The sequence below is a fragment of the Herpailurus yagouaroundi genome, unplaced genomic scaffold (genome assembly GCF_014898765.1).
Source record: "Herpailurus yagouaroundi ecotype Mexico unplaced genomic scaffold, PumYag 28, whole genome shotgun sequence".
NCBI lineage: Eukaryota > Metazoa > Chordata > Mammalia > Carnivora > Felidae > Herpailurus > Herpailurus yagouaroundi.
Genome location: NW_024412376.1, coordinates 129849859 through 129873117, shown reverse-complemented (window position 1 = coordinate 129873117; position 23259 = coordinate 129849859).

The following is a 23259-nucleotide window of genomic DNA, read 5'->3' as shown; positions in this document are numbered from 1 at the left end:
TGTAGCAACGTGGATGGAACTGGAGAGTGTGATGCTAAGTGAAATAAGCCATACAGAGAAAGACAGATACCATATGGTTTCACTCTTATGTGGATCCTGAGAAACTCAACAGGAACCCATGGGGGAGGGGAAGGAAGAAAAAAAAAAAAAAAAGAGGTTAGAGTGGGAGAGAGCCAAAGCATAAGAGACTTTGAGAACTGAGAGCAAACTGAGGGTTGATGGGGGGTGGGAGGGAGGAGAGGGTGGGTGATGGGTATTGAGGAGGGCACCTTTTGGGATGAACACTGGGTGTTGTATGGAAACCAATTTGACAATAAATTTCATATATAAATTAAAAAAAAAATAAAATAAATAAATAAATAAATAAATAAATAAATGTTTGGGAGACTTCCCCTGTGAAGTCAGATTATCCAATTTGTTGGCATAAAATTTTTCATAATATTCTTTTATAATTATTTGTATTTCTGTGGTGTTGGTTGTTATTTCTCCTATCTCATCTGTGATTTATTTATTTTGCCTCCCTCTCATTGCTTTCTGATAAGTCTGGCTAAGAGCTTATCAATTTTATTCATTCTTTCAAAGAACCAGCTCCTGATTTTATTGATCTGTTCTACCATTTTTTAGTTTGCTTATCATTTATTTCTGCTCCAATCTTTATTTCTCTTCTGCTGGCTTTAGGCATTGTGTGTTGTACTTTTTCTAACTCCTTTAGGTATAAGGTTAGGTTGTGTATTTGAGATTTTTCTAGCTTCTTGAGGTAGGTCTCTATTGCTATATCCTTCCCTCTTATGATTGCTGTTGCTGAATCCCAAAGGTTTTGTTCCCTTGTGTTTAAATTTTCATTTGTTTCCATGTATTTTTTTAAAGTTCTTTATTAATTTCCTGTTTGATCTATTCATTATTCAGTAGAATATTTATTCTTTCTTTCTTTTTCTTTCTTTTTTTTTTTTTTTTTTTTTAGAGAGAGGAAGAGAAAGTGTAACCAGGGGAGAGGAGCAGACAGGCAGACAGAGAGACAGAGAGAGAGAATTTTTTTTTAATATTTTTTAAATTTATTTTTGAGAGAGAGAGAGACAGAGCATGAGTGGGGGAGGGACAGAGAGAGAGGGAGACACAGAATCCAAAGCAGGCTCCAGGCTCGGAGCTGTCAGCACAGAGCCCAATGTGGGCTTGAACCCACAAACTGTGAGATCAAGACCTGAGCCAAAGTCGGGTGCCTAACCAACTGAGCCACCCAGGCGACCCTATTTTTTCTTATTTCAAAAAAATTTTTTGAGTTTGTAATTTATTTGAGAGAGAGAGAGAGAGAGAGAGAGAGAGAGAACATGAGCTGGGAAGGGCAGAGAGAGAAGGAGACAGAGTCCAAAGCAAGCTTCAGGCTCTGAGCTGTCAGCACAGGGCCTGACATGGAGGTGGAGTTCGAACCCACCAAGCGTGAGATCATGACCTGAGCTGAAGCTGGACACTTAACTGACTGAGCCGCCCGGGAACCCCAAAAGAAAAAGAGAATCGTAATCAAGTTCCACGCACAGCACAGAGCCAAACTTGGGGCACTATCCCATGACCCTGAGACCATGACCTGAGCTAAAACCAGAATAGGACACTCAAATGTCTGAGCCACCCAGGCACCCCAATTTAGTAGCATCTTCTTTAGCCTCCATGTATTTGTGGTCTTGCCAAATTTTTTCTTGTGGTTGAATTCAAGTTTCACAGCATTGTGGTCAGAAAAGATGCATGATATAATCTCAATCTTTTTGTACTTGTCGAGGCTTGATTTGTGACCTAGTATGTGATCTATTCTGGAGAATGTCCATGTCCACTTGAAAAGACTGTCTATTCTATTCAGCTGCTTTAGGATGAATATATATGTTAAGTCACTTGGTCCAGTGTGTCATTCAAAGCCATTGTTTTCTTGTTGATTTTCTGCCTAGATGATCTGTCTATTGATGTAAGTAGGATGTTAAAGTCCCCTACTATTATTGTTATTATTATTAATGAATTCTTTTATGTTTGTTATAATTGTTTCGTATATTTAGGTCTCTCAAGTTGGGGGCATTAACAGTTAAAATTGTTAGATATTCTTGTTGGATAGTCCCCTACCCAAAAAATCTTTATGATTGTTGCCTTAAATTCAACATCAAGCATATTACTATATCTGTTTGGATTAGATCTCTTGCTGTGACCTTTTCTTGTTCTCTCTTTTGGGATGAATTCCTCCATCTTGGCATTTTGTCTAAGTCTCTGTTTTCCAACGTGTGTTAGAATATCTTGTTATGTTTCATGCTCCTGAGAGTAATGGCTTTATGAAGAAGAGGTCATGTAATGTCTATTGCCTGGTGCTTCAGGAATTGTCTCTGGTATGTGCTGCGTGCATTCTGCACCCGTGTTTGGCTGCTTTTTTCCTCAGGTCAGTTGTCTGCTGAGTTTTTCTTTGCCTGCGATGGGGAGGTTTGGACCTTTTCCAGAGTGTGGCAACTTTTAATTAGGTGTGCTCTGGTCTGTTTGTTAAATGAGATCTGATGCTCTTTCCACTAGAAGTGAAGCTTTGCAGAACTCTATGCTTAGTAGATGTGGTGCGCGTGGGTGTTTGTCCTGGTCTTCTAGGGAAGGGGCCTGCTGCACTGATTTTTAGACATGCTTGCCCAAGGAAAGGAGTACCAGCAGACTGCAGGGTGACAGAACTTGTTGTAAGTAGGTTAGGGAGCCAGTGTTGGCACTGTGCTGTTTATCGAAGTTGGTTTATGATGAGGGGTAGGGGAGCAAAATGGCTCCAGCCATTTGTGCCCTCTGAGGGGAGTCTGTGCTTGCTGATCTCAGAGAAGCACTTTCAGAAGAGTGAATAATTTCCCCTCACGCATCTTAGGCATTTTACAGATCACTGTTTTCACACTGTCTGTGTCTGGGTTGCTTGCCTGCTAGAGCAGTGCAGGGCACTTTGGGCTGTATGCTAGCCAAGTCTGCTGACTTTTTAAAAAAAAATTCTTTTTAACCTTTATTAATTTTTAAGAGAGAGACAGAGAGACAGAGCATGAGGGGGGGAGGGGCAGAGAGAGAGAGGGAGACACAGAATCTGAAACAGGCTCCAGGCTCTGAGCTGTCCGCACAGAAACTAACATGGGGCCCAAACCCACGAACCTCTAGAGCGTGACCTGAGCCGAAGCCAGATGCTTAACTGACTGAGCCACCCAGGCGCCCCAAGTCTGCTGACTTTTTAAACTCCAAACGTTAGGAACCTGGTGTGGCAGGGGCCTGCACTGGTCTTCTGGGGGAGGGATTCACCGTGCTCAGATGAATATATGTTTGACCCAGAAGGGCAGTCCCACCAGAGTACAGGGCATGGATTTGGGAGCAAAGCAAGCTGAACAGCCAATGTCTGGTTTGGCCGCCCTCAGCAGGTGTCTCTGTACCTATGCTGAGGGGTAGGGGAAGAAATGGCACCTGCTGGCTATTTTATTCCAGGAGCGGCAATGACACCTCTCACAGATGCACATTAAGAAGTAGGAACAGTCACCTTAGGTGATCCTCAGATTGTGCCCATCTACCCTGGGGTTGCTTGGGTGCTTTCTTTCCCCAAGTAGGGCAGTGTCCTCAGGTCTCTATCCTAGCCAAGCCCACAGACGTCTAAAACTTCAGTCGTTGAGCCCCGCTAGTAACAAAAACTCACGAAATTCAGATGCTCTCATTTCCCGGCCAATGGCTTTGGGGAAGTGTTCCCCTTGTGCACTCTTACCCTCTCGTGCCTTTCTCCATGACCAGGGCTCCCTGGTCCACAGCACCCAGGACCAGCGGCAAGTGGTGGAAAGACCACAAGTCTTTACACTTCCTACCTTTCTCCATGTGGCCTGTTCCCTCTCTCTAGTTGTGCAGTCTGTTCAACCAGTCCTCAGGTCAATGTCTTGGATATTTGGAATGATTTGATAGTTATCCAGCTGTCTTTGGCGGACGAGGCAAGCTTAGTGTCTTCTTACTACACCACGGTCTTACCTCCCCCTCCAGATCTCAATTCCAATCTGTATATTTCTAATAATAACAACATCAGAATATCATGCCACTGATTTAAAAAAACTTTATTCATTGTCATAATGATTCCTAAGGATTCCCTCTAAATATCTTAATTTAAACTTTATTTATTTATTAAATTATTTATTCTCAACCCATTTTATTAATCAGGAAGTTGAAGTTCAGAATAGTGAGATGAACAGCCCCAGGGAACTGAGCTCATAAATGGTAAAAGTGGAACCCTGGGGTATTCTGATATTTAATGTATGTTTGGCTTTAAACTATGTAGGTGCTTCTCTCTTATTTGTAAGAATTAAAGGGACAAAAAACAGGTAAAATACTATACCAGTTTTGTTATTTATTCAACAAGTATTCATTGGGTATGATTGGCATCAGACCATGTGATAAATACTGACATTAAAAACTAAATCAGGGGTGCCTAGGTGGTTCAGTCAGTTAAGTGTCAGACTTCGGTTCAGGTCATGATCTCCATGTTCATGAGTTCAAGCCCCACATTGGGTTCTGTGCTGACAGCTCAGAGCCTGGAGCCTGCTTCAGATTCTGTGTCTCCCTCTCTCTCTGCCTGACCCCCACTTACGCTCTGTCTCTCTCTGTCTCTCAAATATAAATAAACATCAAAAAACTTTAAAAAAGTAAATCATAATCCTAAACACATGGATCTTGAGGCTTTTATGGTGACAAGCAAAGAAACAAATACAGAAAATGTCATCTTGGAAGTATGTGCCAAATACACATAGTAAAAATCATCTTGGAAGTGTGTCCCTATTGCAATGAAAATATAGTGGAGGCATAAGAATGTCAACCTGGGGAGTCAGAAAAGGCTTCATAGAAACGGTGATCTATGAACTAGATTTCACCAGATTGAAGAGGAAGTAGAGAAACAAAGTCACAAGTCAGGTGGGGCTTTAGAGGAACAGTAAGTAATCCTCTAAGCTGCAACCACAGTGTGAAAAAAATAGTGCATAGAGCTAGGACATGAACAAGCTTACTGCGGAATTATAGGTGATTCGAGTGTGATTAAAATATATGGAGTAGTGAAAAGAACATTAGACTGAAAAGGAGAAATGTTTGTTTCCAGTTTTGCCTTTGTTATTAGCAATTACCATGAGTCTTTTATGTGCTAGACACTCTAGCACATAAGCTCTTTTGGAGCTTATGGCAATTAGCAAAGACAAATAAAAACCCTGTCCCAGTGGAGCTCATAGTCTAGAAGATAAACATACATTTAAAAAAAAATATTTATAATACATCTTATGGTTGCTAAGTGGTATCTGGGGGGAGGGCGTGTGTACAGGGAACTAAGGCAGTATGTAGGAGATATTGGTGACATTCAAGTTCTGACCTGTAATCTGTAGGAGTCAAATTTAAGGGGAAGGTGGAAGTCCATGTAGAGAAGGGAGCAGCATTTGCAAATCGCAGAGGCATGCCAAAGCATGCTGAGGTCAGTACGGCTGGAGGATAGCCCTTGAGAAGGAGAGATGAGAAGAGTTCAAGCAGAAAATCAGAAGCGGCCAGATAAGTCACAGACTTGTAATGGAGTTAGGGGTTATTTTAAGGCAATGGTAAACCTTAGAAATTTTATGACATCACCGTGAAGAATATATTTTTGAATGATCACTCATTTATCGGTGTGGAGAGTGGATTGAAAAAGGCAAATCTAAAGACAATGATACCACTTAAGGTATAGCAGCGAACAAGGGAAGGCATAGTGGCAGTTTCAAGTCACTAGGGTCATAGACGTAGAGAAGTCAATTTCACTTCACCTCCTTGAGCCTCAAGTTCATCTTCTAGGAAATAAAGATGTTGGGTTGGATGGACTCCCATTCGCTTTCCGTTGGAAAAAATACACCCCAGAGTGTTCAGCTCATGTTACACTGAAAGGAGCATTTCACCCCCACCAGGGGCCTTCAGAGAGCAGTGCCATGAAAATTTGACTTACCACATAGCTGTGAGGGACTAGGCTGTGAGAGTTTGAAAGAGAAAGATAAAAAGCAGCCACAAGAGAAAGAGGAAAGCTAATAAAGTGAAATGTCTGCTGGGAACTGCTTCACACAGGCTCATTTGTGAAGATTCCTAGGGGAAACCAACAAACTAGAACAGTGTGAAATTTTTATCAGAAAACCCCAAACCACATGAAAACTGCCTCCTACCAGTTTATGCATAAATGTTACACCAAAGGGATTTCATTCAGATTTGGGGAATGTTTTCCCCTCAGCCCAGGACCCTTTCATCTGAGCAAAAAGAGAGACCTGTTACCTTGTCCACAGAAGATGCTCTCTCCAGGTTGGCTGTCCAGCTCCCTGATCTGTGTGCTTGCAGTCTAGCAAAGAGTGGAGACGAATATATAGGTGTTTGGCTTTTCCGAGTTACCACATGGAAAATCAAAGCAAGCATTTTTTTTTAATAATACCTGAAAAAAAAAACAAACAAACATGTTCCTGCCATTGGTAGTGGTAATGGAGAAAGAACTGGACAAAAGTCCTCACCTGGCCTTCTCTTTCTTACACATCATTCCCCACGCCCAACTCTGTTGCTACCTTCTCCATCATTTATAGCCTTTCCCCACGAGAGGCCCACACACTTTTGGATCCCCCTGATTGTCAGAATTTTTTCAGCCCAGTGATCTACTTGGCCCACCTCCTGCTCCAATGTGCCTCTTTTACATTCTATTCTATTCGTACTTAATGGTGTTATGACCAGATATATAAAATCTTAAACTTCAAATGCCCTTTAAGAATCATATAATCCAACAGGTTCATCAGACTGCTCTAACAACTGAGTTGGAAGTCTCTGGCATCCTGTGTCTTCTCAATCCTGTTCTGAATCAGGACCAAAATAGGAAAAGGATGCTTCATGTCAAGCCACAATACTGAAGAAGGCTCCTTCTTTCTATTACCACGCCGGCAATCTCTTTGCCATCATTCTGAACTCAATAAAAGGCAATAAAATGGTATTTCTGTTTCTGAAATTTTCTAATTCACATATCAGTGTTTTTCCTGAATGCTAGAATTCATTCTGTTCCTGCCTTTACAGAATTTTAGCCTGATAGTTCAGGTGAAGTTGATGAAAATTAATTCAGAAAAGCATCAGTGTTTATAGACACTAGAGGCAGTATTGATCTATTTATTCTTGACGTCCCATAATGCTTCATTCATTATATTAGGGCTCCTCTGCCACTGTTCACTCATGTGTCTCATTGCATGCCTGTCTTCTTTTTATACTGTAAGCATCTTGATGGCAGGACCCATGTATTCTTTATTTTTGTATTCTAAACCTCTAAAATTGTATCCAGAAAATAGAAAGGGCTGAGTGAATATTTGCAGAGTAAATAAAACTTTAGTTTTGAACGGAAGAGACAGTGTCACCTATGTGAAATAAAGGCAGTATAAAAATCATGCAAAAATATATGTCAATGAATTTTATTTAAGATATCTTATCTTTAGAGCTTTGATGCTTATGGAGGCATGATACAAATCTGAAGAAAATAATTTTTGAAATTTCTAACATGATTCCAATTCCTTATATGCAACCAGGAAAGAAATAGTAAAAGAAGCTAGATCATTTAAATTGTGTATTCTCTCATTTATTAAAGGGTTATGCAGTTTAAGAAATAGTGACTTGAACTGGTCCATCATTTCAAACAAACAAAATTATATGTCTATCTAGGGTTTGCAAAGAGTTTCTTTGAGTTTTAATTTGTATAAGGTAATGACGTTAGCATATTTGTATAAAAATGTATAATTTTTGTATAATTTGTGTAAAAATGTGTAATTTGTATAAAAAATGAAGTTAGCATATGTAATATAATTTTGCTAAAGACTAGTAAAATTGTATTACATATGCTAACTTCACTTTTGACACTTTCAACTAGTCTTTGTTCATTTCAGGCTGACATAAATATTTCCACAGCAGAGGTAGATGTGTAGTAATTGGATCTTAGACATATAGTAATATTTCTCATATGGTAATTCCAAGTCTTTTTACACTTAAATCATTGCTGTTACATAAGGAAAGACAATCTCTTTGGGACTGAGGAGGCAGCAATTTGTTTCCTGGATTTGGTGTTAAAAAGAGGCTTTGGACAAATGGTCATTAAGCCACTGACTAGAGCTGCCTAATAAATATCAAACCATCACCTACAAGCCGTAAACAGGAGGCAGGGAAGAGCCTCATCAGCAGACTCTGGTTAAATTTGCCTTTGGATCTTGCCAGAAAAAGTGATCCTTGGATGTCTTCCTTTTACAAGGCAGCAAAGAATCCCTCACAGTTTGCACCTTTGAAAATAATATGTTCCCTCTAGCTTTGCCCTTGCTGCTTAAGGGCCCCATTGACAAACTAGTGGATATATATCTGTAGAAAGGATATAGAAAAGCATTCTTAAAATATATTCTGTGTAATACAAGTTTCATTAGGTTTGCCTTTCAAGGGGAAAAGGCTTCTGTGATCAAATAGTTTAGGGAAACTGATTAGACAGGTTCCTTTACTGATGGATTTCTTAAGAGTTTAAAATGTAGTTACACGTTATCTGTCTCGAGAAAGGAGGTGGAGAGCACAGTGTTTTTCAAACTTAATGACTACAGAATCTTTATTCAACTCTCAAGCATCTTGTGGGAATAGTGTTCCCTTAAAAACACTTACAAAACTTGTATTTATGTCAATGGGAATGGAAGTTAAAGAACAACAGTCCATTAGTTGAGAAAACTGAAAATAAGTTCAAATGACAAAAACAAAAAGTATCACTTTATGTGATAACACCAACTAAATACAGTAAGATTTTTTTTCTTTCTCCATTCTGTCTTTGTCTTTTCTTCCATAGTAAGAACCCTGGCTCCCAACAGTACGACTGTGTTTGCTCATTTGCTCAGTTCTCTAATACAACATGATTTAATTCCTATTTCTATATTCTAAAAGGATATGGTAGTAATGGAACTATTGTCACAGTGAGCACACCTCACAACTTGTCTTCTAAATACTGTCTCATTAAGCGCAGGAGTAGTTAGAGTTACGGCTGATCACAGATGATTCTGGAATATCTTATTGAGCCAGAAAGGATGCAATCACTCAAAAATGAGGGATCACATACAAATGATACAAGAACCAATTTGACAAATGGGCCACTGACCAAATCTGGGAAAGTAAATCTTCAAAATAAAGAATGACTGTCATGAATCAAAACACACAGAACACAATGGAGTATTTTTAAAAATTATTGCAGAAAGCTGAGATGTGCAGCAGGAGTATGTGTGTGTGTATATATATATATGTAATACACACACACATCCATACAGTTGACCTTAAACAACACGGGTTTGGACTGATGAACTTAGCAGGTCACTTACACACAGATTTTTAAAAATATAAATAAAGTATAGTACTTATTTAGAAAATAAGCTGTGAGGTGTGCTCACTGAGACTAGTATTCCATTACTTCTATATCCTTTCAGAATGTAGAAACAGGAGGGGTGCTTGGCTGGCTCAGCCATAGAGAATATGACTCTTGATCCCAGGGTTATGAGTTCAAGCTGAATATTGGGCGTGGGTCCTACTTTAAAAAAGAAGAATATAGAAACAGGAATTATGTCATGTGTATTGTAAACTCAGCAAATGAGAAAATACATTGATATTGTGGGAGCCAGGGTTCTTCCTATGGAAGAAAAGACAAATAAATGCAGAATGGGGAAAGTAAAACCTTACTGTATTTAATTGGTATCATCAGCACGAAGTGGAAATTTTTGTAATTTGTATATGTTTTCTCTTTTTATGATTTTCTTAATAACATTTCCTTCACTCTAGGTTACTTTATTGTAATAATGCATATAACATACAAAATATGAGTTAATTAACTTGGTTATCAGCAAAACTTCAGGTCAGCAGTAGGCTATTAGTAGGTAAGTTTTGAGGGAGTCAAAAGTTTTATGCGGATTTTTGACTTCACAAGGGGTTGGTGCCCTAAATCCTTGTGTTGTCAAGGGTTCATATATAACTATCAAGCTACACAGGGACTATTATCTTGTAAAATTAAAAATCTTGAGAAGAACTAAACATTGTTTATTTATATACAGTATGCTAAATATTTTGAATAAGTGGCTCACTCATTTATAGTTTTCTAAAGGATTAGTTTCCTACTACCCAAGGATGCTGTGAAAATAGGTGAGAAGAAATTTTGTCAATGAACAAACAAGCCACAGCAAGCACAAAAGAATTCATGAATCACATATTTACTCTAAAGACCAAGCAAACAAATAAATTCAGGGAGAGGAGAAAGCTCTTTCTTACAGTAGAATACCAACTAATAATTGGCAAAAGATTGATGGACTTAGAAAAATCACTATTCTGTAACTAGCATAGTAAGATTAAATTCAGGTCAGGATCACTTTTCATACAGTGTTTTTTCTACACTACCTTTGGCTTAATTCTTTGTAACTGAAACCATGAGCACTGATTGACAAACATAAAAGAATGAGGTTTTATAGAAAAGTTATGTTAAAAGTCTGGATGCAGTGCTGATGGTTTTATTTTTCCCCCAAAATGATTCTGAATTCAATGATGTGACTTAGAAATCTTAGCAATATTTTGACCAATTATCTAAATTGAGTAGCTTATTCTCCACTTCTGGCCCTAATCTTCAGAATCATTAACTCTTTTCTTGATGAATTCTGATGTGCCATATGTTCTTTCTCAATTATTTTTGTATCATTCCAGCAAACTGCAGCTAACATCAAAATATAAGATCAAAGTATTTTACCTACACATTCCGTTTCTTTTCTTTATTTTTTATAATTGTTTGTTTAGATATTTCCTTGCTGACCACCTGATCCATAGTACTTTCTCTCTACCTCAATTTTTTTTCCATTGGTTACATTTTCTAAGTTGGTGAAAATTAAGGAAACAATAAGGAAGCAATAAAGAAACCTATCAGAAACAATATTGACCTTATAAGAAAAAAATTTAGGAGCTTTCTGTATTTATCACTTTTCCCAAGTTGAACATATTTTTATAATGCTGACTAAAAATATCATAATTTTCATATCCTAAAGTAATTGAAATGTCAGCTGACTTTGTCATAACAACTAACAAAATTGTAAGTTTTTACAATTAAGGGGCATTATTTTATCCTTTTTTATATCTCTTCTTTCCTTCTTAGTTTCTGGGAAGATGCAGGTATGCACCATGAGCCTAGGAGATCATTTTGACTTAAGATTAAAAGCTAATAGTCAGTTATAGAAACAGAAAGTCATTTGGTAATTTTTTGATGTAATTCAAAGCTTGATGTAGGCAGGTATCCTGTCATAATGGACATCTGTTTGATCACTACTTAAAAATCTAATTTGAAATATCTCTTGAAGCTACTGTCACAAAATGACAAGTATAAAACAATTATTACAGTATGGATGGTTTATTAAAATTTCTAGATCATTTTTCGATTTATCAAATTTCCTTGTCTTCTCTAAAGTTGGAAAGTCAGATATCAAGGCATTTAAAAATAGATTCTCTATAACTAGAACATATATTATAAAAATCATCTAACCTAGATCTTCTAACATCTAACTTCATATGCATGTGGATCTATTATAATAAGTAATACCATGTGAAAATTGTTGTTAGGACACCTCACTGCTTTAAAGAAATCTTTTATGGAGCAAGAATGAAAACTCTGATTAATGAAGAAAATGCAAACATTTTCACTAGTCTACGTATATCCAAAGTCATCTAGATGTGAATTTAGCCCTTCTTGAATAAAACAGTGTAAGTAGTCCTATTCTTCATGATTTAAGAATTACAGCAGATACTGTATAAGTTTAGTGTCTTGAAATATGAGTATATCCATCTTGCAAAGGATGTAGGTGGATGAAAATTATGTCAATTAACTCAGCAAGATATTGCAGGAACAAATTAGTCTTCTTTTAAATGGCCCCAAAACAGTTTCTGGCAAGGGAGAAATAAATGATAATATCAAACTTCACTGATGTGGAATTAGGAAATACTACCCGAATTGCTGAAAAACCAGAATCTTTGGGAAGTTGGTTAAAGATGATCAGCTTTTACCAAGATAATAAAATATGAAGTCGTTTTCAATGGTGTTGACACGTAAGGATAGTTTAACTGGACCTGCTTTATTGATTAGGTCACAATTATGATTAAATCGGACATTTCATTTCTGAAAAAGATAAAGGTGGGGGCCATGCTTTTTTTTTTTTTGATTTGCAAATAGGATGGCTAACTTAGAGCCTGATATATGTAGAAGGAACCAAGTAAAAGTTTTCTGTACATATAAATGGTTAAATGAAAAGAAAAATGAATGACAATGCTTGAGGAGTTTGTTTCAACAGAAGAAAATATCTCACAAATTACTTATTATCCCTTATAATATTTTTTTTACATAATAGTAAACTCTAGCCCCACATATTGACTTGTTAAGAAAATTAAAAAGGGCTTCAGCTTAGTTAAAATGAATACTGAAAGAACGTAATTTCAAAAGGATTTGTTGAGCACCAGTTCTGGGTTGTAACACAATAGTTTTATCCATTAAAAATCCTAAGTAAAAAATACTTAACCTTAGTAACACTTTAACAGAATATTTAGAAAAAAACAGCAGGGAATAATCATTTGATTTGTTCACCATGGCCACCAAAATTCAGGGAGAAAAGTCAAGCAAAGTGAGGGGTTATCAACTGCAGTGGAGACAGGGGAAAGGAGTTGTTGCTATTTTGTGTAGGTTAGGGAAGGCCTCTTTGATAAGGTGATATGTGAGCAGTGATATGTGAGCAGGCTAATCATGAAGATATCCAAAGGAGGACATTTTTAGGCAGAAGAAACAGCAAGTACAAAGTGTGGCCTGGAGTGTGCACGTTGTATTTGAGCAAACTGCAAGGAAACCAGTGCAGCTGAGGTGGGGAAAAAAGAGGAAGAGGGTAAAAGTAGATAAAGTCTGGAGGGTAATACCAACTCAGTTCATGTAACTTTATGGCTTGAAAATTTTGGATTTTTACTTGATAGAGATGGGAAGCCATGAAAACATTTCAAGCAGAGGACTTGCATGATCTGTCTTACATACATTTCAAAGGGATCACTCTGCGGTGTGTGGAGAACAGAGGAGGCAAATGAAGGGTCTATTCAATCCAGGCAAGATATGATAGTAACTTGTCACCATGGAAAGAGCTTTGGAAGAACCAGAAAGTGACCATAAATTTGACATGTTTTTAGGAAGAACCAGCATTATTTGTGTCTAAGCTAAATGTTTGGTCAGGCCCAAACTGAGCCTGAGCAACTAACCGGAAGGATGCAGATATCTTTTATTAACAGGGAGAGGACTAAAGGAAGGGCATGTTTAAGGAGATGGAACTCAAGAGCTTGTGGCAAGAGGATGATGTCTACTGGAGAACCAACAAAATATGATAATTTGGTAGCTGGGTATAGAGTTCAAGGAAGAGATATGAATTGGGGACTCATTAGCATTAAGTAATGTTTACTGGATGAAATCAGTTAGGATGTGAGTGAATTAGTAAAGAAAATGGTCTAATGGTTAAGACCTAAGTACCAACTTCTATCCCCTAAAAACAGAACAGAGGATTAAAGTTCCTTAATCAGACCTATCAAGTACCATAGTTGCAACAGTTGACAAATGAAGATACGTCTTGAAAATAAAGAATAATTATCTGCACTCATCATGAATTATCATTTATTTTTTAGAATTGAAAAATTTTGCCTCCACAAGGAGAAAGAGAGAAATATGCATGAGGAATATGCTTCTGTTTACAAACCTGTGTGATTTTTTCAGACCCAGCCACAAGTAATTACAAAGGCTTTACATGGCAGACCTTATGGGGACACCAGACTCCATAGCAGATTTGGGGCACAGCCACTATTTTGCAGCCACTGGGGGGAAGGGAAGTCAAGAGCTCAGGACCCACTTCTCATTCTCTTCTCATATGTACATTCCTATCTATAGGACTTTCTTTCCTTACGTCTCTATCTTGAGGCCTGGGGCAGAGATCTTTGAGTGCCTCTGTTGAGGCCTCCTTATGCGGGAAGGGGGAAGAAAACCTGATGGCACATTTACTCAGGCTGACCCAGTACTTTTCCACTCCTAGCCCTTCCTCTTTGGTCTCTCCCCCAATCCCAAGTCCATAAGTCTGCCAGCACCTCTTGTTCAGGGTTTCTTCAACAGTGAACCAACCCAACCCCAATGTCTTTGTCTATTCTCCTGACACTGGACAGGTGTGCTGTTTGAGGTGGGGAAATGGAATGGGGGGATGGAAACTTTTTCCAGTTTCAAACTTTTGCTTAAATTGTAGCAGTAAGTAGGGGTTCTTGGGTGGCTTAGTTGGTTAAGTGCCCAACTCTTGATTTCAGCACAAGTCATGATCTCATGGTTCATGTGTTTGGGCCCCATGTCAGGCTCAGCTCCACAGTATGGAGGCTACTTGGAATTTTCTCTCTCCCTCTCTCTGTCCCTACCCTGTGCTTACTGTCTCTTTACTCTCTCTCTCTCTGTCAAAAATAAAATAAAATAAAATAAAATAAATAAAATAAAATAAAATAAAATAAAATAAAATAAAATAAAATAAATTATAGCAGTAAGTAATTACAGATTTAACACTTTCATTTTGGTTTGTTGCCTGAATGGGTTACTCCATCACTGATGGCTCAGTTCTCTTTTTTAGTTTAACTGAGCTTGTAACAGTGTAAATCATCTTTTTGTAAATGTTATCAGAAAAAAAGTCAGTACATTTTACTAACATTGTGTAGATTAAATTTATAGTGAGGTGTTTTTCTGTAGTGAAATATATTATAAGCAGTGACTTTCATAAGTAACATTTCTTGATGTTCAGGTAGTTATTCCAAAAATCCTATAAGCACTATTTTTGTAGGCAAATACTGCTCTGGCCTTATGTTAATGCTTTCATGTTCCCATGAATTCCTTCGCAAAAAAATGATACTAAAATCAATAAATCATATTTTACTCACTAGGCTCTTTCTCCTGCTAACTCTTCTAGCAACACTGTTAAATAATTATACCCCCAATGAATTAATAGTAAGCCACAAATTTGGTTTTATATAAATTACTGGAGTATAACTATAATTAATTAATCTTCCCAAACTTATTTTTATTGCTTGCTCAGTACAATAATTGATAAACAAGAAATAATCTGTATGAAAATCTCTCATTATTGAACATGTAACATGGTTTTGTTATTGTTGCTGTTCAAGTTTATTTATTTATTTAGAGAGAGGAGAGAGAGAGCACAGGAGCTGGGGAGGGAAGAGAGAGAGGGAGAGAGAATCCCAAGCAGGCTCCATGCTATCAGCACAGAGCCCAAGGTGGGGCTTGACCTCATGAACTGTGAGATCATGACTAGAGCTGAAAATAGAGTTGGACGCTTAACTGACTGAGCCACCCAGACACCTGAATATGTAACATGTTTTAAGATTTTCTTGAAAAGACAAAATACTAAAATTCAGTCAAAACCAATTCCATTTTGATTCTAGATATGTAGAAATAAAGATACTCATGCATCATCATGAAAAGTGAAATCTGTCTATTCAGATGATTTCCCTTTTACCTAGTACTTCATGTTTCATAGGAATTATAATATTATTTAAATATTATTCTTAATTCTATTCTTAATGTTGTCATTAGGACTCAAAGGACCAAAATGTCTTACACATGACAAGCACGGTTCACTGAGATTTATGTAGAGAAAATTAAGCACGAATAGATTGTCAATAGCTCGTTCTGTTTTCAAATCTGGAAACTGCTGGCTGATGAGTTCTATCAAAGTCACCAAACCTCTCTAAATTCCAATCTTCTTAGCTCTAAAATTAAATATCAAAACATTATTTCATGAATCAAGTTAGTTGGTATAGTTTAATTATGACATATATGGTGACTATTCAACACTGTAATATTTTTATTACAATATTAGATTTGTAGAATTTCTTGGGGAAATGTACTGGATCTCCTATGTGGCAATAGGTAGACCACACCTAGGGAAGTTTGTAGTCTTCTTTTTCTACTTCTCAATACTTTCAGCTTTTCGCCACTCTGCTTCCTTGTTGCCCACCAGGCCAAATGATCTCAGTCTTTTAACAAAGGATGTTTGTTCTTGTGGGCCCAGTCCCTTATCTCAGCCAGAATCCTCTGTCTCCTTCCTCACATCCCACAAGGCTAGATTTTTCTGGGCTGGACAAAGTGAAAGTCACTAATCAGAAAGGAATGGTGTCGTGGCAGAAAGAACTCTGGAATTAGCCCTGAAAGGTCTCAAATCTTTGGCCTTCATTGACTACTTCCCTAACTTTCAGAAAACAACTAGCTCTTGTTTTCTTAACTGTGTGGTGGGGCTAAGTAATTCTCTGTAGCTGTATTTTTAATGCTTGAAGATTAAATGAAATAAGGTTCCCTAAGGTGCCTTGTAAACAGTAAAACACATAAAAAGCAAGTAGATATTACAATTCAGATAAACATATCCATGTCAGTGGAAGGAAGGCAGTGACAATTCCCTGGAAGCCTTCTGCCATTATGAAGAGGTGTTTGAATATTTATCAGAAGTTCCAGAGATGAGATCTCTCCTCTATTGTTGAAATGATGGGAATGTCATGGAATACTGCCTAGGAATGAGGTAAATTTAGTCAAGAGATAAATATAGATATAGATATAGATATCTATAGATATCATTTCCATATTAAGAAACTGATAACATTTACTGATAACCTAGGTGTAGAAATATACCATTTAACTACATTATATCTAATTTTTATTTTTAAAAAACCATACAAGGTAGAAATGGTAATGGTAATTCCTCTAGCATCCCTCTTAATAAATATTTTACATAACTTATCCCATCATGGCTTTCTTTTTCTTAGAGAACTACCAACCATCCCACCATACATTTACATGTACTACCCTACCCTGCACACATACATTACTTCAAAAAGGTCATATTAAAAAATGGATAGAATACACCTGTAGTTTGAAACCAGTACCAGGGAGAAAAAACATTGATTCTCTGGTGAGATGAGGCTGTCTTGTTACTCTTAATACCATCAACTGTATTTGAAATTGCTTGATGGATTTTAATTTCTAATGTTAGATCTTATGTCTCCAAATATTTCCATGCTAATTCTCAAGACGAATAGATGTCATGCAGTGTGTCTGGAAGAAGTTTCTGAAACAGAAGTGAGTAACAGATTGTTTTTCATACATTGGAAGGACTTTTGATTCAGATATTAAAGATGAGATTCAAAACACTTGGACTGTATCTAATTGTTCCAGACTGGTAAATGGAAAACTCAAGTAATTTATTTAATGTGATTGGATAGAGTAGATGGATAGTGGTCTGTTTGACTCTAATTGCACCTTTTTTCCTGGGGTATATGAAATGACTAGGTGTAATATATATCAAATGGTTACCTTTAGAATTATAGTCAGAATTTCACAAAACAAATATAACAGAAAACATTTTCAAACTGGAAATTTGTTAATATACCCTTGAGTAAACATCCTCTGAAATTCAATGTTGAATATTTAGTGAAGGATTTCTATATTTAGTAGAACTGAAAATTTTAAGTGATCCATGGGAAAGTTGATAGAGGCAGAAGAGGAAAGCTGAGTCCATGGTTTTTTTCTTTGTTATGGATGGTTTGTGAACACTGAAATCCATTGCCAAAGAAATCACATTGAGATTCCAATCAATTTAAATAGGCATTAAAACCATAGCAATATTCCTCAAGCACTTAATGATTATCACAAACAGCCTGATTATTTCCATTTTTTACAATTTACTAGAAAAGTTTAAGTTTGTTACTTGTTATTTTTATGGCATTTAAAAGTCTTATTTCATTAATAGGTGCTCTCATCAATCCTGAGGGCAATTTGGCTTTACTTTATTACTTTCACTTCACTTTTATTACTTATTAATGTACTTTTGAGATGAGAACATGTTTGTGTTTGTGCTACTTCAGCAAGCTGGAAATATTATTCTAAAACAATACCATCTGGGGAAAAAATCCATGGTGTTTATAATATTTCACATTGAGAGCCACTGTTCCTAATGTTTCTGTGATTTGATTGTTAATTTTGCTTTTTATAGAGGTAACCACATTTCTTTCATTTTTCTCTATATCAAACTGTGAAGGAAGGAAACACACACACGCACACACACACACTGTAATTAGTCAGGCTAATCGAACTTCAAGTTGTACTCTGCCATTTACCAACAACATGATATGAACAGAAAATTCTAGCACCAAAACCTGCACTACTTCATTTCCCTTCATAGGGAAACTGCAGAAATTAAGTGAAATAATGTATTTATTTATATACATATTATACACACACACACACACACATCTATAATAGAAATGCATAAGGAATGTATCATAATATATTTTAGCTATGTCTTCACGATTTCTGTGAGATATTGGTGATCCCAACCCTCTTGGATTATCATTTCAGAAGATCTTAGTGATATGTAGCCAGCATTTTCTGTCAGTCGTGGAATTATGATTGCTGAATTTTATTGGCTAGAATTTTATATAAAATGTATTACTAACACTTAGGCAACAGGGCTATAGTTTTACCAGTTCCTCTTTTTCTTTTCTCAGAAATTAAATAAATTTTCTGGGAAAGTTTAATTGAGAAATTAAAAAAAATATTTCTAATCTTTTCCTTTAAATGTAAAATAGTTCCTTGTTACATTTCTCTGGCTCTAGTGCCTTTCATTCTTGATTCCCATTGTTATTTCAATAGTTAATATTTCCATGTCAATCTTGGGTAGTTCTTGTTGCCCTGTTACTATTGTGTAATTGTACAAAGTATTCTAAGATGTCTCAAGTCTTTATCTGATGTTTCATCTTCCTTACATTTCCAATATTGATTACATGAATTATCTTCTTTATTCTCACTTATTTAACCATGATTTTTCATCTTTACTTTTTAGTTGCTTGCTTGTGTTAATCCATTAAATTCGTGTCATGTTTATCAATTTATAATTTTCTGTCTTTATTATTTTCTTTTCCAGTTTTCTTGCACATGCTATATTATTTGTCTGAATTTTTATTCAATCTGTTTTCTTTTATTCTAGTTGATGATGATAACATTAAATATTGTCTATTTACTTGATTGACTATATCTTGCACTCCATGCTTAATTTTTCACAAATTTGTTGTATTCAACTTGGAGTATGATTATAGTTTTTCTCTCTTTGTTTTCGTTTATTTATTTATTTTAAGAGAGAGAGACAGAGAAGGAGAGAGAGAATCTTAAGCAGATGCCATGCTCAGTGTGGAACCTAACATGGGCCTCAATCTCACAATTGTGGGATTATTACCTGAGCTGAAATCAAGAGTCAGACACTTAACTGACTGATCCACCTAGACACTCCAGCTTTTCTCTGTTTAAATCATTATTTCAATAATTTTTTCAATAATAGTTATTGATTTCCTCTTATGTGGTAGCTATTTTGGCCCCGACTTTCTAAAATTTACAACACAGAAAACAATCAATTAATTAATCAATCAATATTTGTGTATAAATTTATAAAAGTTACTTGTTATAATAAGTGCTATAAAGTGAATAAATGAACTCAGATCAGTCAGATGTAGAGAACAGAAAATAATGGTGGGATTCCACATTTATAGAAAAGTCAGAGGATGCTTCCTTTAGATTACAATTAAGCTTAGATCTAAAATATAACAAAGGGCTAACAAAGCAAACTGTAAGGGAAAGAATGATCTAAACAGAAATAATAAATTATACTTAAAGTTCTTAGTTGTGAATATCCCGGCATCTTTGAAATGGCACTAAATAATCTTGTATAGTTTAGTTTGGCCTTGTTGGCAAGGCCATATATTAAAGGACTTTCTAGTAAATAAGTAACTAATGAATTTATATTAACAAACAATCTTCAAATTGCTGTGTGGAGAATAGATTGTAATGAATAAGGGTGGAAAGGGTAACAACAGAGTCTTGAACCAATTTAGGAGTTCAAGAGATGTAATGAAGATAGTGTTTATGAGTAGAGCTATAAAGACATAAATCTGGGGGTGCCTGGGTGGCTCAGTCGGTTAAGCGTCCAACTTAGGCTCAGGTCATGATCTCCCGGTTCGTGGGTTCCAGCCCCTCATTGGGCTCTGTGCTGACAGCTTGGAGCCTGGAGTCTGCTTCAGATTCTGTGTCTCCCTCTCTCTCTGCCCCTCCCCTGCTCATGCTTTCTGTCTGTCTCTCAAAAATAAATAAATGTAAAAAAAATTTTTTTAAAAAGAAAGAAATCTGAAGGTAGAAACAATAGGTATGTAGTGTGTATAGTATATATAGGTTTTCCCAGAATATTGAAGCAAATATTAATTTAAATGCCTTACTTAGACTATATGCTTTAGGGTGGCTACGCTATCTACCAATACCAGTATTGGGTAGGTTGTTTCAGAAATTGTATATTTAGATAATCCACCTGGCCTAGAGGGTATTTAAATTAAAAGATAAATACATATCCCTGAATTTGTGAGGTTCATATTATTCAGAATAATTGGAGAGAGGATATAGTGAGAATCCTAGGTTCTATCACTCATAGCTACATGATTTCTAAAGAAGAAAAGTTTCAGTACTTGCTATTACTGCTTAAAATACCTCAAAACTTACTGCATGAAACATTCATGTTAATATGCTCTCAGTTTTTGTAGAGTAAGAATTCAGATATGGCACAATGGAGATGATTTGTCTTGATTCCAATATGTCTGGAACCTCAGGGAAGAAGATTGGATAGAGGCGATTCAATGCTTGAGGACAGGAATTAATCTGTTGACATCTCAGTCACATGTTCAGTAATTTGATGCTGTCAGCTGGGACCTTAGCTGGACTAAGGGCTAGACCACCCGCATATTATCTCTCCATGTGATTTCTCTGTGTAGGCTATTTTGGGCTTCTTCACAGCAGACTAACTAGGTTGTAGGACCAAGTACCCCAAAAGAACTAGGTAAAAGTTATATTCTTTTCACAATCCAACATTGGAATGCTCACATCTTTACTTCCACTAAAGTTACAAGCCTTTCTAGATTATAAAGAAATAACATAAGTCTTACCTCTTAATTGGAGGAAGGTCAAAATCACATAGTAAAAAGAGCATGTGCATTGTAAATGTTGTTACACCTCTTTCTGGAAAACACAATCCACCGTGCAATTGATTCAGTAAATAATGGAACTCTGCAAGTATGATTTGCTTTATATGCTACTTGCAAAGAGTCAGTCACATCATTACTTCATTGAATGTATCATCTTAACTTAAAATGTTATTTTAATTTTCAGCTTGATAGTTTAAGGAGAGTGGGTCATGGTTGAAAACCACACCATTTAAAGACCATTAGGAAACACATTTTTCTGAACAGTCAAAGAAGCATTTCAACTTATTAACTTTCCTATGATGAATCACAGAATGAATCAGCTTTATACTAGGAAGTCAGCACGGCTCAATAAACTAATCAATGAACTAAGGCTTCAGCATATGGTATAGACACTCTACTCCCCCCGAGATATTTTAAACTCATTAAAATGGTCCAAACCAGATAGATGCACATGCAAATTTTTAATGCAAAATGAAGTCCTTACCAAAAATGATTATTTTTGCAAACCCTTTGAAAGTTCTTACCATATGTTCACGTACATTCTTGAATGTCTACCTTTCTTACTGTTCAACTAATCGGTCAAAATATATTGGACACCAGCCCTGTAAAAAACTGAGGAAACCCATAATACAATTGGCCTCTTATGATCATGTATTTATTGGCAAAAGTTAATAAAGTGATAAAAATATTGAATTATCACTTACAAGGAAATTGATACTAATGCAGTCTTCTTCTAACATGTGTTTTGCATCATAGAATATGAAATAGAAGCATCATGAGATGTATATTCAACTTGACATATATGTCTCTCAATAATAATTTGCTGTAGGCAAGTCACTGTGATAAGTGCTTTATTTCCTTTTCTTCTTTCACTGCTTGCAATATGCCTGTACAGTGTCTTAAAAAATAGAGGTTTATTTTTTTTTTAACTCATAAAGACAAGAAATCTGGAATAAGAAGTCCAAGGCTTATTTGGCAACACAGAAGTGGTACAATGATCCCTGTTCTTCCCAAACATCAACTTTTACACCTCCAGGTCTTGTGTCTGAATTCAAGGGAGGAAGGAAAGAAAGTCCAAAAGCTAACAGATCTAAGGACTGGATGCACACTCCAGTCTAGTATAATTTTTAACAGAAAAAGGAGTTTTCCAGAAAGAATACTCAGATACTCTTTAAATTAATGGAACTAATCCGGCAATTGGCTCACGTGGTCATCTTTAAATTATAAAAAAGTATAAGGAGACAAATATTTATTTTCTTCTTTTGACTCTGTAGAATAGAAAGGCTGGGGGAAGAAAGGACCTATTATTATTCTTTTTTAGCACTCACTTCACCTTGTCTACACATAGCCTATAAAGTCACTGCATTTATTGTCCATGTTTTACAGTCGAGATGAGGGTGGCTTGGAAGTGTTAAGTAGTTTTCCCAGTGCCCTATGGTCAGTAGCTAATAGAGCTGGGCTACAAACTGGGCATCTGAATCAGCATCACATTTTCAGCAGGGGTACAATGATGCTTCTTATTACCATCCTGGATCAGAAAGTCATTATTTCAAGAAACCTCCTTTTCATAAGTCTTTCTCCTCACATAATCATCAAAGAAGATATTAATAGTTTTGGAGCATCTGAAAGATGCCAAAAGTTTCTGTAAAAGTAATCTTTCTTAAATCAGTTAAAACAAAATGGCAAGGCTTGTAAGTGTATGGAATCTGTCCATGGCCACACAAAATAAGAGAGGGTTAGAATTTTATTCCAATTCTACATAATTTCAAAAGCTGTTTCTTTTTATACTATACAAAAAGGGTTTCAATTTTCCTAAATATAATGACTATTCCAGATGCCACCCATCTATATCCATTCTGTAAAAGATTTTAAAACTAATTTATCATCTCTGTCTATCTAATTTATCTATCATCTCTCTATCATCTGTCTATCAACTACCAAACTACTAACAGATATATATTTAATTGTGGTAAAAGCACAGAATATAAAATTTATCAGTTTAACCATTTTTAAATGTATAATTGTGTTAATTATATTTTCATTATTTTGCAACAGATCTCTAGAACTTTTCAGTTTGCAAAACTGAAATTTTATACCTATTGAACAACTTTGAATTTCCCCCAT